The 13,288-nt window shown below is 32.5% G+C and overlaps 2 long non-coding RNA genes across 2 annotated transcripts; one reads left to right on the top strand and one right to left on the bottom strand.

The window, feature by feature from the left end:
• The first annotated feature begins 2,901 nt into the window (after positions 1-2,901).
• LOC143053802 (uncharacterized) lies at positions 2,902-4,607 on the top strand. Its single transcript, XR_012971458.1, has 2 exons — positions 2,902-3,006; positions 3,899-4,607. It is a non-coding gene; the product is annotated as an uncharacterized LOC143053802 (long non-coding RNA).
• Positions 4,608-10,715: 6,108 nt separating this feature from the next.
• On the bottom strand, positions 10,716-11,659 carry LOC143055174 (uncharacterized). The gene is made up of 2 exons (XR_012971964.1): positions 11,561-11,659; positions 10,716-11,090 (listed from the first exon to the last, which is right to left on the bottom strand). It is a non-coding gene; the product is annotated as an uncharacterized LOC143055174 (long non-coding RNA).
• Between the last annotated feature and the right edge of the window lie 1,629 nt (positions 11,660-13,288).

Below are 13,288 nucleotides of genomic sequence, written 5' to 3'. Positions count from 1 at the left end.
TGCTCGAGCCTAAAAAGTAAGTCATATGATTGACGTATGCTTGCATATGTGCACAGGATTCATACCACATTTCCTTATGTTTCATTAATGACACGTAGTTCATCTTTCATTAAAGATGCTAGGATAAAAATGTATTAATGCACACTTCGTCTAAACACAAACTCATCAGTGACGCTCGGATAGAAAATCATTTAAAATGAAAAAGTTGTCTTTAACAGTACTTATCAGTAATCTGATAAATAAAATCGAACAGAAAACATTATTTTGACAATGAATTGCAATTGTGCAGTGAATATATTATCTGCTTATATTAGCTGTGAATTCGTGAGTGCATTCACGAATAAGTGTTAATTTAAAAAAAAAAATTGTATGTTTAAACGCACGCCACTTTTAAGCAGCGCTTTTGGGTTATTTTTTGTCGGCCAGATTTGGCGAAAAAAATCGTTGTACACGGAGAAAAACCAACATCCGATAGGAAAACTGACAGTGCTTGTCAACGAAAACTGAGTCGAGTGCACCCCCACGAGTAGGATCAAACTCATAACCTCAGTGTTGACTATCTAGTGTTTACAACTTTTATTCATTAGTTTTGTAGGTCTATTGATTATGACTTAAAGCACATTGATAAAAATGACCATGATTTTTATCTGTTTATTTAATGATACTCGTCATTCAAATTCCACTGAAGTACTAAAATTTTATAAATACATTGTTCCTAGTAAATTAAAATGAGATAGCATCAAGGAAGTATACAATATGTACAAGTTGTCCTTGATGAAATGTTTACATTTGATATAATCAGTAGGTAATATTTGAGAAATCGGTCACACTAAAATGTACGTGATGCAATAGACACGGGTTATCTTCTACCCTATATTTGACATTGGAACCTTTTACACATTCCTTGTTGTATTTAAAAAAAGGAATATGCTGTTTGGAAAAAGGGAATTGCTTGCATTCACTCCAATTGAACCCGAGTTTTAAATATGTATCTCATTGGCAATCATACCACATTTCCTTTATGTTTATATTACAGAAAATATTTAAAAAAAAATATAGATATAATAGTATTATATAATATACAAATATAAGAAAAACAGTTATCAAGCTTTTAGTAAGTTGATAAGCGTTGTCGAGTACATTGATGCCTAAGCAAACTGTACATACAGAGATCATGGAACTAGACAGAAAAATCCTTTTGATAGGAGTCATTGAAAAGTTATTAAATTAAACTGCTTCGATGTTACATATTTACATTTATGAAAACTTGAAAATTGAAGCAGTTTCTCTGAAAATATCCCAACATTCAAAATAACATGTATTTCTAAGACTGAAAGCGACCAACTAAAGTATAGTTGTCTAATTTGTAGTAAAGAAAATATCTTAATCTTTCTTTATTTGTATATTCAATTATCTTGTCAAAATATTAAATAGTGTACACAAGTGGTACAAATATAAACACAGTGATTACAGAGTAATCAATAAGGATGAATATATACATATGTCATTGATGTCATGTGAAGATTTGATATGCATATATATGAATAATGAGATGAAATGCAAAAATTCGGCCAAATTAAATGTCTGTGATGATATAAACACATGTATGTTGGTATAATGATTCAAAACTTCCCTCCATCATTTAATATACAAATTCCCTTATGTTATCTACTTATATTTTTTTTTATTTACGATGCTTACTAAAAATGTATTGTTTTTATTGTAGACGCCATTTTGCACTTCATATAGTTAATGATTTAATTATTGATTTTAACACAACTTTTAAGCCCCCCTTTAAAGGCTGTGTCATTGCGATCATTTTGTATCGGTGAAGGACGTCGGAGTGCCCGAAGAAAATCATTTGACTTTTGATAGGAAACTGACAATTATTATCAATAAAGATAGGCGTCGAGTACACCCACGCGAGTAGGGTTCAAATTTACAACCTCAGTGTTGACTGGCTAGTGATTACAGAGGTAACTTTTGAGACCACTTGGCCACCGAGGTCCTCAAATTTTGAATGCAGCACTGCTTTGCTTAACAATATTTTTCACAGTTTACGTTTACCTTTTACCTCAGTGCTATTTGACACTTAACTTTCCAATAGAAATTAAAAAAACAAAGAAACTTCTCTACTCAGAAATGTATTTTCACATAACCTTATTTGTATTATTAACGTTGAAGCAAATTATCGTAAGCCATTAATTTTTGTGACAATGTATCCATAATAAAAGTATAAGTAAAATTGATTCTAAATAAGTACACTACTCATTTGGCAGTTTTCCGTCAATGAATTGAAGAAATTTGAAGTCGTAGTGTAAATATTTCAGCATACAAAATACTTATAGCAAATTTTTATGCAACAAATAAATTATAAATAATAGATTGAGTTTTTTCTTTCATTTTTGACTGCATTATTTGTTTTATTCAAAGTGGCATATAGGTGGTCAGATCTTATATACATTTTGTTTCTCATTTTAAATAATTCATAGTATGCAAATTTGAAAATACACGTATATCTATTTATTTGCAATTATTTTCGAATAAAACATTGCAATATAAGATTTCCGGCTTCAGCATGAGTTATCGTCGTAAATTGTTGAAATACCTCACTATAGCATACCGCTCAAATTCTCTACATTTTTTTAATTTACATTCAGCACACGTTTACCACTAATGAACCCCTTGTTTTTCTCTGATCGGGGTTTTAGCCTGCGCTTTAATATCCAAAGCAACAATTTGATGTTTACATGTTCTTACAGTACCCTCTTACCATATCGAAATTGATAAAACTATTTGATTAGCCACTAAACTATTTATTTTCATATTTTGACTTCGATATCAACATGATCAAGGAAGACTACAATTGTTGAGATTAAAAGGTTATTTTTAGATTTGTGTGTAGATTATGACTATAAAGGCGTGAAATTGTTCTCCTATACACCTGGATTTAAAAAAAAAGTTTAGTCGAGCCAAACCTGATAGATAAGCAACATTTATTTTGCAGTAAGTATATTTGATACGAAATAAGAAATTAAAGAAAAACAGTTCACATTTTAATTTAAGTAGCCGGGGTGTCTAAATGTTCTTCAATATATATTTCTTTAACTTTTTTAAAAGACTTCTAGAAAATGTTCTTTCAAATATTCAAAATAAAATATGAGTGTCAACAACATTTTGTTGTTGTTGTGTATTGAACGCTGGGTAAAATAGTTTAAAACCAGGAGAGCAGTTTTGTAACATCACAGAAATGCATTTTGGTAACCTAATATTCCCGTGCAGTGATACCATTTAACAATTCCGCTCGAGAGTATGTTTCAATAATGTTATGGATCTTGTGTGCTGTCCTATTGTCGGGATAATGCTTAAAATCCCTAGAAACTTCAGGCAGCTTGTAAAATAAACTTAAACTTCTCATATAGTTAAACATATGCCAGATGTTACCTGCGCTTCTTGTAGATTTTAGAAATTGATTTTGACATTTTCATCCTATGTTATACTATAAATCACACTGAGTCTCTTGTACGCTTTCAAAATATAATTTCTGTAAATATAGACAATACAACTTTCTATAGGAACTCTTTTTACGACCAAAACTCTACAACTTTTACTATGAAATTTCGAAAAAAAAATATATATCTTATGACTAGAAAGCTCATATGCACCTCCAATTTTTAAGGTCAAAATATAGGCATGTGCTGTATATTTTCAATACTTATCTGCTACTAACTTCTGCTGAGAGATAAAACGTATACTAAACTTGCGTTATACTCCTACCTATATACATGTATCTCTGAGTTTAAATGTCTTGATAATTGCCTGTATGTAGTTTCACATTTACATGGGTTTATCATAAATATGTTTATATTCATACAATCCAATCTTATACGTTTTGTAGATCAAATCAGCATGGCAACCTTGACTGGTGTTCTCCTTGATGTGTCTGGTTCAATGAAAATAAATGCAGGTGGTAAAATAAACGAGAAAGGTGGTGAATGGGCGCGTTCAATATTTGATGTAATTGACAATTTAATAAAACATGACGTTTCGAATGACAATTATATTTTCTCTGTTGGTGTTGGAGCAAATGGAAGAAGACCTTTTTTTGACGTCATCGAAACAGTTAAGGAAGTACAACATAGATACAATATAATGCACCGAGAAAAGAATGAATACATGGATATGCAACGAAAAGAGAAGTTAGACATGGAAAAAGATCGGGAAATGAATTTATACATAAAAATAAAAGAGGACAAGAGTTTAAAGAGTTTAGACACGGAAATACAACGAGAAATAAGTTTATACATGGAGTTGCAACGGGAAAAGAATCTATTTATATGGGAGAAGACTTTAGACGTTGAAATGAAACGGGACAACAGTTTATACATTGCATTGGTAAAGAAATCTGAACAGAACCATGAGAAAAAACAGAATTTCTACAGGAAAATGAAACGGGAAGAGTGTCCAAACATTGAAATGCAATGGGAAAAATGTTTGAAGAGTATAAAAATGGAAGTACAAGAGGAAAACATTTTATATATGGAAATGCAATTAGAAAAGGTTTTAGATTTTAATATGGAACATATGCAATATGTGCAAAACAAAAAGAGAATATACATAGAAATGGAAGAGGAAAAGTTGAAGTACATGATAAAGCAATGGGAAAATACCATGGAAATGCAATGGGAAGATAACATGGAACTGCAACCGAGAGATTTGTCAGACATGGAAACGCAATGGACAGAGATTTTAAACAAGAAAATCCAGCAGGAAAAGTGTGTTAACATGAAACTGCAATGGGAAAATACTTTTGGAATAGAAATTGAACGTGAAAAGACTGTAGATATAGAAATGGCACGTGATACGACTTTAGAAGTAGAAATGGAACGTGAAAATATATTGCACATGGGAATGCAATGGGGAATGATTTCAGAAATAGATATGCTACGGGAAAATAATCGAGAAACGGGAATGCAATGTGGAAAGTATTTTGACAAAGAATTAGAACTGGAAAATACTATATACATGGAAGAGCAATGGGGAAAGAATGCAGACATGGATAAGCAATGGAAAAAGATTTTAGACATTGGAATGAAACGAAGACAAAAATATCATGTATATTCTCTAGTAGAGAGGAAGTATAACGAAATGTTTGTGCACGACGACATAACATCTGAACCGGACATTTTGTCTCATTTCATGGATAATTATAGGGGCAGAGAAACGTCTTATGACGACGTATTGGAAGAGTTCTATACACTTGTTGAAAAGAATGGTGCACAAACAACACGAATATGGGCACCAAAATATGAGATACAGAGCGTTGTCTGTTATTCTTTGGCTGTCTACATTTTGGATAAACTTAAAACAGACGAGGAATTCTTAAATGTGTTTATTCAAAAGTGTTTACCACCAGCATGCAGAGACATGGGGGGTGAAAACATAATAGGAAAATTGGTCAATCGTTTTCAAATGTTTAATTGTAGAATTGCCAGTAGAGTATTGGTTAACATTGATGAAGTAGTAAAAAATATTTCAATGGTTTTTGAAAAAGCAAAGGTACAATATAAAGAAGTGGTACAAAGTAGACATTTTACCGAATATTTTGATGAAACAATGATGAAAAATGTCGGCTCTGTATTTTCAGTTATGACAGCATCGGATATTGTTCATGATTGCCTAGATGACCACATGTCAGCTGAGAGGAAAACCGATGAAATCATGAAAGTCATCAGTCCTTTTATTTATGGTAGAACACCTTTGTTCGAGGCACTCAATATAACATTGCCAATATTTTTGAAAGATGAGTTTTCAGAACATACAAAAGTTTTATTTATCCTTTCTGATGGGCTTCCTACAGATTCAGGAGATCTTCATATGGTTTCTGAAAGATTGAAGAATCTCAATGTTATCGTTGTCGGTTGTTTTATCTCTGGATATTCTAATGTTGAACCACGAAAGTTATACAGTGTTGAAAAAGAAGAATGGGACGACGGAGCAAAATTCTTATTTAAATTAAGTTCAACCATACCGTCACAGTTACTCCCACGCACAATTTTCATTAAAAGAGGATGGGATATTGATATTTGTAATAACGAAACAAAGTTATTTTTACAGATCAACCATCCTGACCACATACACGAAGCATGCAATTTAGCAAGAAATGTTGTTTGCTGTCAAGATTCACTTTCAGATTTGTTGGTGTCTGTCTCCCTCGATATCTATATCAATCAGAGCACAAATCAATTTACAGCAAAAGATCAAGAAGGTGCCACTTGTTACGCAAACGCCTCGGCAGCAGTTCTTCATTTATCGATGAAGCGCATCCTTGGTCGAGAAGGTGGTTATCCTGATTTTAACGAACTGCGAGACATAATTGTAAATCGTCATGGAAAGACGGGTGCTAATACACTAAACGTTCTTGAAGAAATTGCTCCTAAATATCGTTTGCATTGCAAGCCTGTAGATGTAAAAGGTGCAATGAAAGCGATCGCTGCAAAACGCCCTGTCGTTGCAATGTTCCGCCTAACTGATCCCGAATGGGATCAGTTTGATGAGTTTTTTGAAAGAAACCCAACTAGTATCCTTACCAAAGCTGAAATTGATTTAAGCAAAAGAGATCCCCGGGCAAGATTAATTGGACATGCAGTTGTTCTTACTAGCTTCAACAGCGAATGCCTCCGCTTCATGAATTCGTGGAGTAATAACTGGGCAGATATGGGTTTTTTCAAGGTACAAAACTCTACAGTGTTAGACTTTGAATTCATTGATGTTTTCTGGACATTGAATGATCTGTCCAAACGGGAAATTGACTTTTTTAAAGAACGTGGGGCCAAAGTTGCAGACGACATTATGAACAAACTTGTTGGTTTACAAAAAGCAAAATACGAATGTCCGAAATGCTTGAAAATTTCACTAGTTAAAGAATTTTCTGGATCTTTAACAGAAGCAGTGTGTCCTCAATGCAAAGAAACATTCCGCAGTGACGAAGCTGGCAACACTCTTGCACTGAACATGTACCTTACATCACTAAGCAAATGAGTGGCTAATTAATATACCAATATCCATCCATCCATCCGTCCGTTCGGATAAAGATATATGGTTAGAACTTAATCTTTGATAATTTGTAGGATGTTTTTACACATGAGAAAGGTTTACAGGCTTATAGGTTTTTGATTTTCTTTAACAAATTCCGGAAAATAGGCTTTGAACTTCTTCATTTTTAAGTTTTAGCTGCATACAGGGAAACATGGCATGTAAAATTTTGTAATTTTTTTATTTATTTATTAGAAATGTGCACGTCCACATAGTTTTACTATTCATTTCCCCGAGGGTATCACAAGCCCAGTAGTCAGCACGTTTTGTGCTGACATGAGTTGTCATTGATATGGTTATATTTATAAATTTACTGTTTACAAATGTTTCAATTTTTTGAAATACTAAGGCTTTTCTACATCAGGCATAGATTACCTTAGCTGTATTTGGCAAAACTTTTAGGAATTTTGGTCCTCAATGCTCTTCAACTTTGTACTTTATTTGGCCTTTTTAACTTTTTTGGATTCGAGCGTCACTGATGAGTCTTTTGTAGACCAAACGCGCGTCTGGCGTATATATTAGATTTAGTCCTGGTATCTATGATGAGTTTATTTGAACAAATCCTCTCAAAATGGAAGGTATTTAGACTTATTATTTTTTGTACGGAGTCAAAGAGTGGTAGATGTTAGATATTTTCAAAACCGGACTTTATATCCTCCTCACTTGGTATATAATTGAGAGAAAAATAAGTTTGTACTACTACAGTTCAAGGTCCCAAATGCAATCTTCTAACTTTGATTGTAGTGTCAAATATTTAATCAAGACCTGCAAGTTGAACTTGTTGAATATTGTCAATTAAAGGTTAGAATATAGATCGTCTTACATACTGTAACATTTGTTATTTCTAATGATCACAACAGATGAGTCTTATAAACTGCATAATAATTTCGAGTTGTTCTTAAACATTTGTATTTGCAAATAGACATTTTCGGAAACTAGAGTTTACAATTACTTTTAAGTTGACGATGATAATTACAGGTAAACTTACCTGTGATTAATCTCAAAATACACAATGTCTCGAAAGATGCGGCTACATGCGTAATAAAGAAAAACAATAAGAGAAAATATTTTAATTTCAATGTGAAATCAGCTATTTATTAACATTATTTAATCTGTTTTTAATCGTCTAATTCTGAATAAGAGCTGACTTTCAAGGCTTTTATTTTTTTAAGAACTTTCTTTAATCGTGAAGTTCTGATTACTCAGCTGATTCCTGTTAACTAGCTGCATCAGTGATATGCTTTTGGCCCACATTTCCTTGTCGTTGGAGCACTAAGTACGGGCTGCTGCTCGTCAAATAGTTACTCGCCTCCTTCTTCCACGGCAGAGGTTTTTTATTGTTCCCCCTCTGCTTACACTACATGGAGATTTTGTTTGTTATTTTTGTCATCCCCAAATTACATTTCAAACAACGGATGTTTTCCCTGAACAATCACTTGAACTTATATATAGAATTGTAGACGACGCCTTAGACACTTGGGAGGGAAACGATGTTTTTTTCAAATGCTTTCACAACATAGATACCCCGACCAAACAACTGAAGAAACACCCGAAAACCCTTTAGACGTATTGAAACAAATATGAAATGAAATTTTCCAGCATTGCACTGGTACGACACACGAACTTATTCTAGAAATAGAGTAATGTTGTTCATGCTTTGTCTAAGATCATATCCATGTTTTCATTTTCTAACTTTAATTTGTTGATGTAAACTTTACCAAAATACATGATGAAATTATTTGATGCATTTCTGTGTTTTACGATCATATTTATAATCTGGTACAGTGGTCATTTCTAAAGTAATGGAGAGCAAAAGTGGGAAACTTGGAACATCTCTTCATAGCAATGAACGCGATTGACGGTACCTCAACGGAAATTTACAGGTCACTAATTGAGCCTCAGAATTAAGCTTTTTTTTCGGGACATCGCCATTTCTCATATGATTGCATCCATACTCCGGTCGTTATCGATAAATAAAATTGAAAACAACACGTTTAATAATTTATTGCGTCCGAAGCGCTTTTCTGGATTTACCCTTATCAGGAACGCTCAAAGCCAAACATTTGAAATCTGACGATGTGTAAGTACCGAAACCGTTGAAGAGCTATATGTGTAAAATATCTAAAGTTAATGGCAAAATTCATCTAAAACAAACTATGCCTGAGGGAGTTGAAACCTAAGTTTCCTAATAATTTCAAAATTTATTAACGGACAATTTTAGTAAAGTTTGTTAAATGATGTCAGTACCGAAATACTGACTACTGAGCTGATGATACCCTCGGGGACTGATAGTCCACCAGCAGAGGTATCGACCCAGTGATGTAATTTAGGCAAAATTTGTTATATTGATTGATTGATTGGTTTCTGGAACATCAATCTAGCGCGCATTAGTTTACAATGATGGGATCAACTGGTAGAAATGATGTTTTGACTTTTCTGAAGGGATAGTTTATTGGCTGATAACATATTTCCCAATAGATATCCTCTTATGACACCCTATACATGACAACAAATACAGCCCAAACCGGACAATTTAAAACGGAGGTGTAGAAACATTGATAATGTTATCAAGAAATACATAGTAACTGTTGCATTTTCAGTTGTAGAATTGAAAAATTATAGAGGTACACATGTATGGGACATTGGGAAGTCTTTGCAGACATTCCAGCACAAAACTCTGCCAAATTTCAAATATTTGTGCTGCCTTTGTATGCAGGCGTCACGACTTGTTTTCATTTGATTTAAAATACAACTTCTCCGTTATTCACTTATCAATTTATCAACATTGTACACTCTAAGATGGTCCCTATATAATTATCTGTAAATGTCAACATCAATGTAAACATAAAAGTTTTAAACAGTTTTCGAAAACGTCTATTATAAGGTATGGGGAGCAATAATCTTCATATGGAAGAGGAGAAGTAGGATATCCTCAATATCTATTTTTTTTTTATTTTAAGTTAAACCTGGAAAATATACCATCCCAGACAACATTGGTACGTTGGCACAACGTTGGCCCAACGTATCTACATTCATTGGCCCAACGTTATTTTTAAACGTTGGCCCAATGTATAAGTGCAAAGTGGCCCTATGTTGGCCCAACGTGATGGTTAAACGTTGGCACAACGTTGTAAGGTTTTATACAATACATTGGCCCAACGTTGGTCCAATGATGGAATAATACTTGCTGATGTTGAACAAACGTTAGGCCAACGTAGTAATACAAACTGTTAGCAAACGTTGGAACTTCGTTGGTTCAATCTATAAACCTTTTTATCCATATGAAGGAAACAAAAATCCCTTCCAGGCAACAACTGCAATATAACTCCTGGTTTTTACATCAGTTCAAAATGGAGAAACTATTAGTTTTTTAAATGTTGCAATTATTGCGTTTTTCATTTCCACTATACCATGTTGTGTCTTACATACTACCCGAAAATTTTGTATTTTGCCACTTTCTCTCCATCTTCCTGAACATGCATGAAATATTTGCCAATTGATGTTTCAGTAACCAACAACCAATCAGTCTCTCCAGGAATTGTACTTCTGAATTTTACCCAAATTTTAATGAATGCAATCAACATATCCATGTTACCCAATTTTCTTAAATAATGTAAATACAAAGGTATGACTAAATATAATTTATTATTAGCTAGACAAACAGCAAAGTTTAAAAAAATCTGTTTTGTATCTATACGTTGCTAAATCAGATCTAGAATGAAAATTATAAAGTCTATTCATGATGATTCATTTATCCCGTTTGAATAATATCATTACAGTTTATGTAGAAATATCAAAGCTCTGTATGCAGGCATTGATAATTCATTTCATACATCTATTTTTCTAGTTCTGTATTCCAACATGGTTTTTATTCACAAGAGTTTTCCTTTTGTTTTCTGCTACACTTTGTTTTGTCACTATTTCTGGCTCCGTCTTATGTTAAATCCTTTATCCAGTTTAATTAGCATATCTTCATAAAAGTTATTTCACTGACTCTGTAATAAAGTAATGAATAAAATGAGTACTCAATGTATGTATTTATGTATGTATATTTTGAAAATATTAAATCCTCCTAAGAAATAAATAAAAACAAAAAAATACATGTTTCTGGTGTCCTGGCACATTACATTTTTGTACAATAGTTAGAAAAAATACTCTTTTTTAATATTTTCCCTAGCCTTTACAAGCCAAGGCAAAAAGCTTATTGCATGCTTTACCATAATAGTTAGACTTCATCAAGCTAGGTAGGTTAAGCAGGACACTTGAGTGTAGAAATGGTTATAGGAAACTTTGTCAAAAAATGTTTTAAGTAATGTATAAGTAAATAAATAAAACTAGTTGAAAAAAAATACAAAGTCAAATCTAAATACACTAGCATTAACGGTAGTATTAAACATGTTATGCATATATATCTGTGAAATTCGAATCCGATGTAGCATAAAGGATGGCTATTATGTTAACTTACTTTCTTAAAGTTATTCATTCTGGGCTATCAAATGGTAGAATTCATTTTTCCCATCTCCATTCCCCATGCATTTTCTAGCCAGGATGTTGTCAATAATTCTTATTAGGTCTTTCCACTTTTCTGTGGAAAGACCTATTGTTTTTCTTCTGATTATTTTTTTTTTCTTCCGCCTAATTTTGTTCTTGCGATAAACATTTGTTTCGCAATATGTCGCTTAGATATTTGGTATATGATATCGAACAGTTTATGCGCTTTTGAAATTTACCCTGCGTAAACGAATACTTTTCTTTGTAGGAGTTATCTCCCCAAACACTGTTTTCCTTGTTAGCGCATCTCCTTCGCAACCGTAAAAGATTATGACAAATTTATTTTACAAAATTGCTCGTTATATCCTTCGCATGATTTGTCCTATTTTGACCGAAGCGATATGACCGCTCCATATGAGAGTTATTTCCCCTTATGCATCTGATATAAGTGATATGAATTTCTATCTTATAAATCATAAGTGATAGAGACCTAGGATCTTTTGATTTGAGGTCCTTGGTCCCAAAAAATGAAAATTAGGTCAAGGTCAAAGGTCAAGGTCATATTCTAATATTTGAATTTGGCTTATTTTCACTTATATCCAAAGACTGTATTGTTGTATAAGATATCAACAAATTATTTTTACTAAATTGTTAGTTGCGACATGTCGTAAGATGTAAATTTTGATTGCAAGCGTACGTTGAATGTAAAAGGGAGTTTTCTCCCCTCTTGTATTTAAAAATACGCGTTTGGTGATATAACTCATTAACTAAATATAATAAAGACCTATGGTCTTTTGATTTGAGGTCCTTGGTTTATGACCTTGAAATTGATCTCAAGGTCATAGCTTAATTTGACGTTCTAGATTTTGACCTTTGCTTTTATTCTATATGTATACATGATAAAGATATACAACTTTTAGAAAAAGGTATCAAACCATTTAACCTTGTAAAAAACAACCGGAAGTGACCTTTTGTAAACCGGAAATAGCTATTTTTTTGTACTTTATTAATATAAAAGTATATAGAACCAGATATTTTTGGAATCAGTGTCAAGTAAATATTCAAATATAATCGGAAGTAACATTTTTCAAACCGGAAGTAACAAATTATCTCCCTTATTTAAAAAAAATGTATGGAAACAATATATTTTTGGAATCAGCTTACTAGGAGCTATCATTTGACGATTGAAATGACATTTTAAACTTAGTTTCACAACTTTTCATATCAAAATACATTGTTTTGATGGAAAGACCTTCAATTGTTCTCTGAACAATTGGTTTTTAATTATTCCTAGTTCTCTTTTTTTCCTTTTGCACTCTGATTTATTTTGTCTTCTGTAGTACTCAAATACCTGACCTATAAATTTATATTAAAAGGTAAAATGTTATATTAAAAAGAAAAGCTACTTCAAGTAATTCAGACACTAATTTATAGTCTTTTTCTTTTATAAATATCCGTCTGTGTGGTATAGTTTTTTACCGCACCTCCCGGTTTTGTTTTGCCGAGGACAATAAACTAAATTCAGCCGAGTCCGTATAATTTTATACAAATAACAACATATTCTTGCAATTAATTTAGATAAGATTTTTAAATAAGATTAAGAAATAAATACTCTATTTGATATCTAATAAACTGTTACACATGCAAGTGTGTATATGATCAGGTTTCACAAATATATCGTATATGTTTGCATGCGATTTAG

This window comes from Mytilus galloprovincialis, chromosome 12 (genome assembly GCF_965363235.1).
Source record: "Mytilus galloprovincialis chromosome 12, xbMytGall1.hap1.1, whole genome shotgun sequence".
In the NCBI taxonomy this organism is placed as follows: Eukaryota; Metazoa; Mollusca; class Bivalvia; order Mytilida; family Mytilidae; genus Mytilus; species Mytilus galloprovincialis.
The sequence above is the reverse complement of the archived record's forward strand: the minus strand, read 5'-3'. Positions and strand labels throughout refer to the sequence as shown.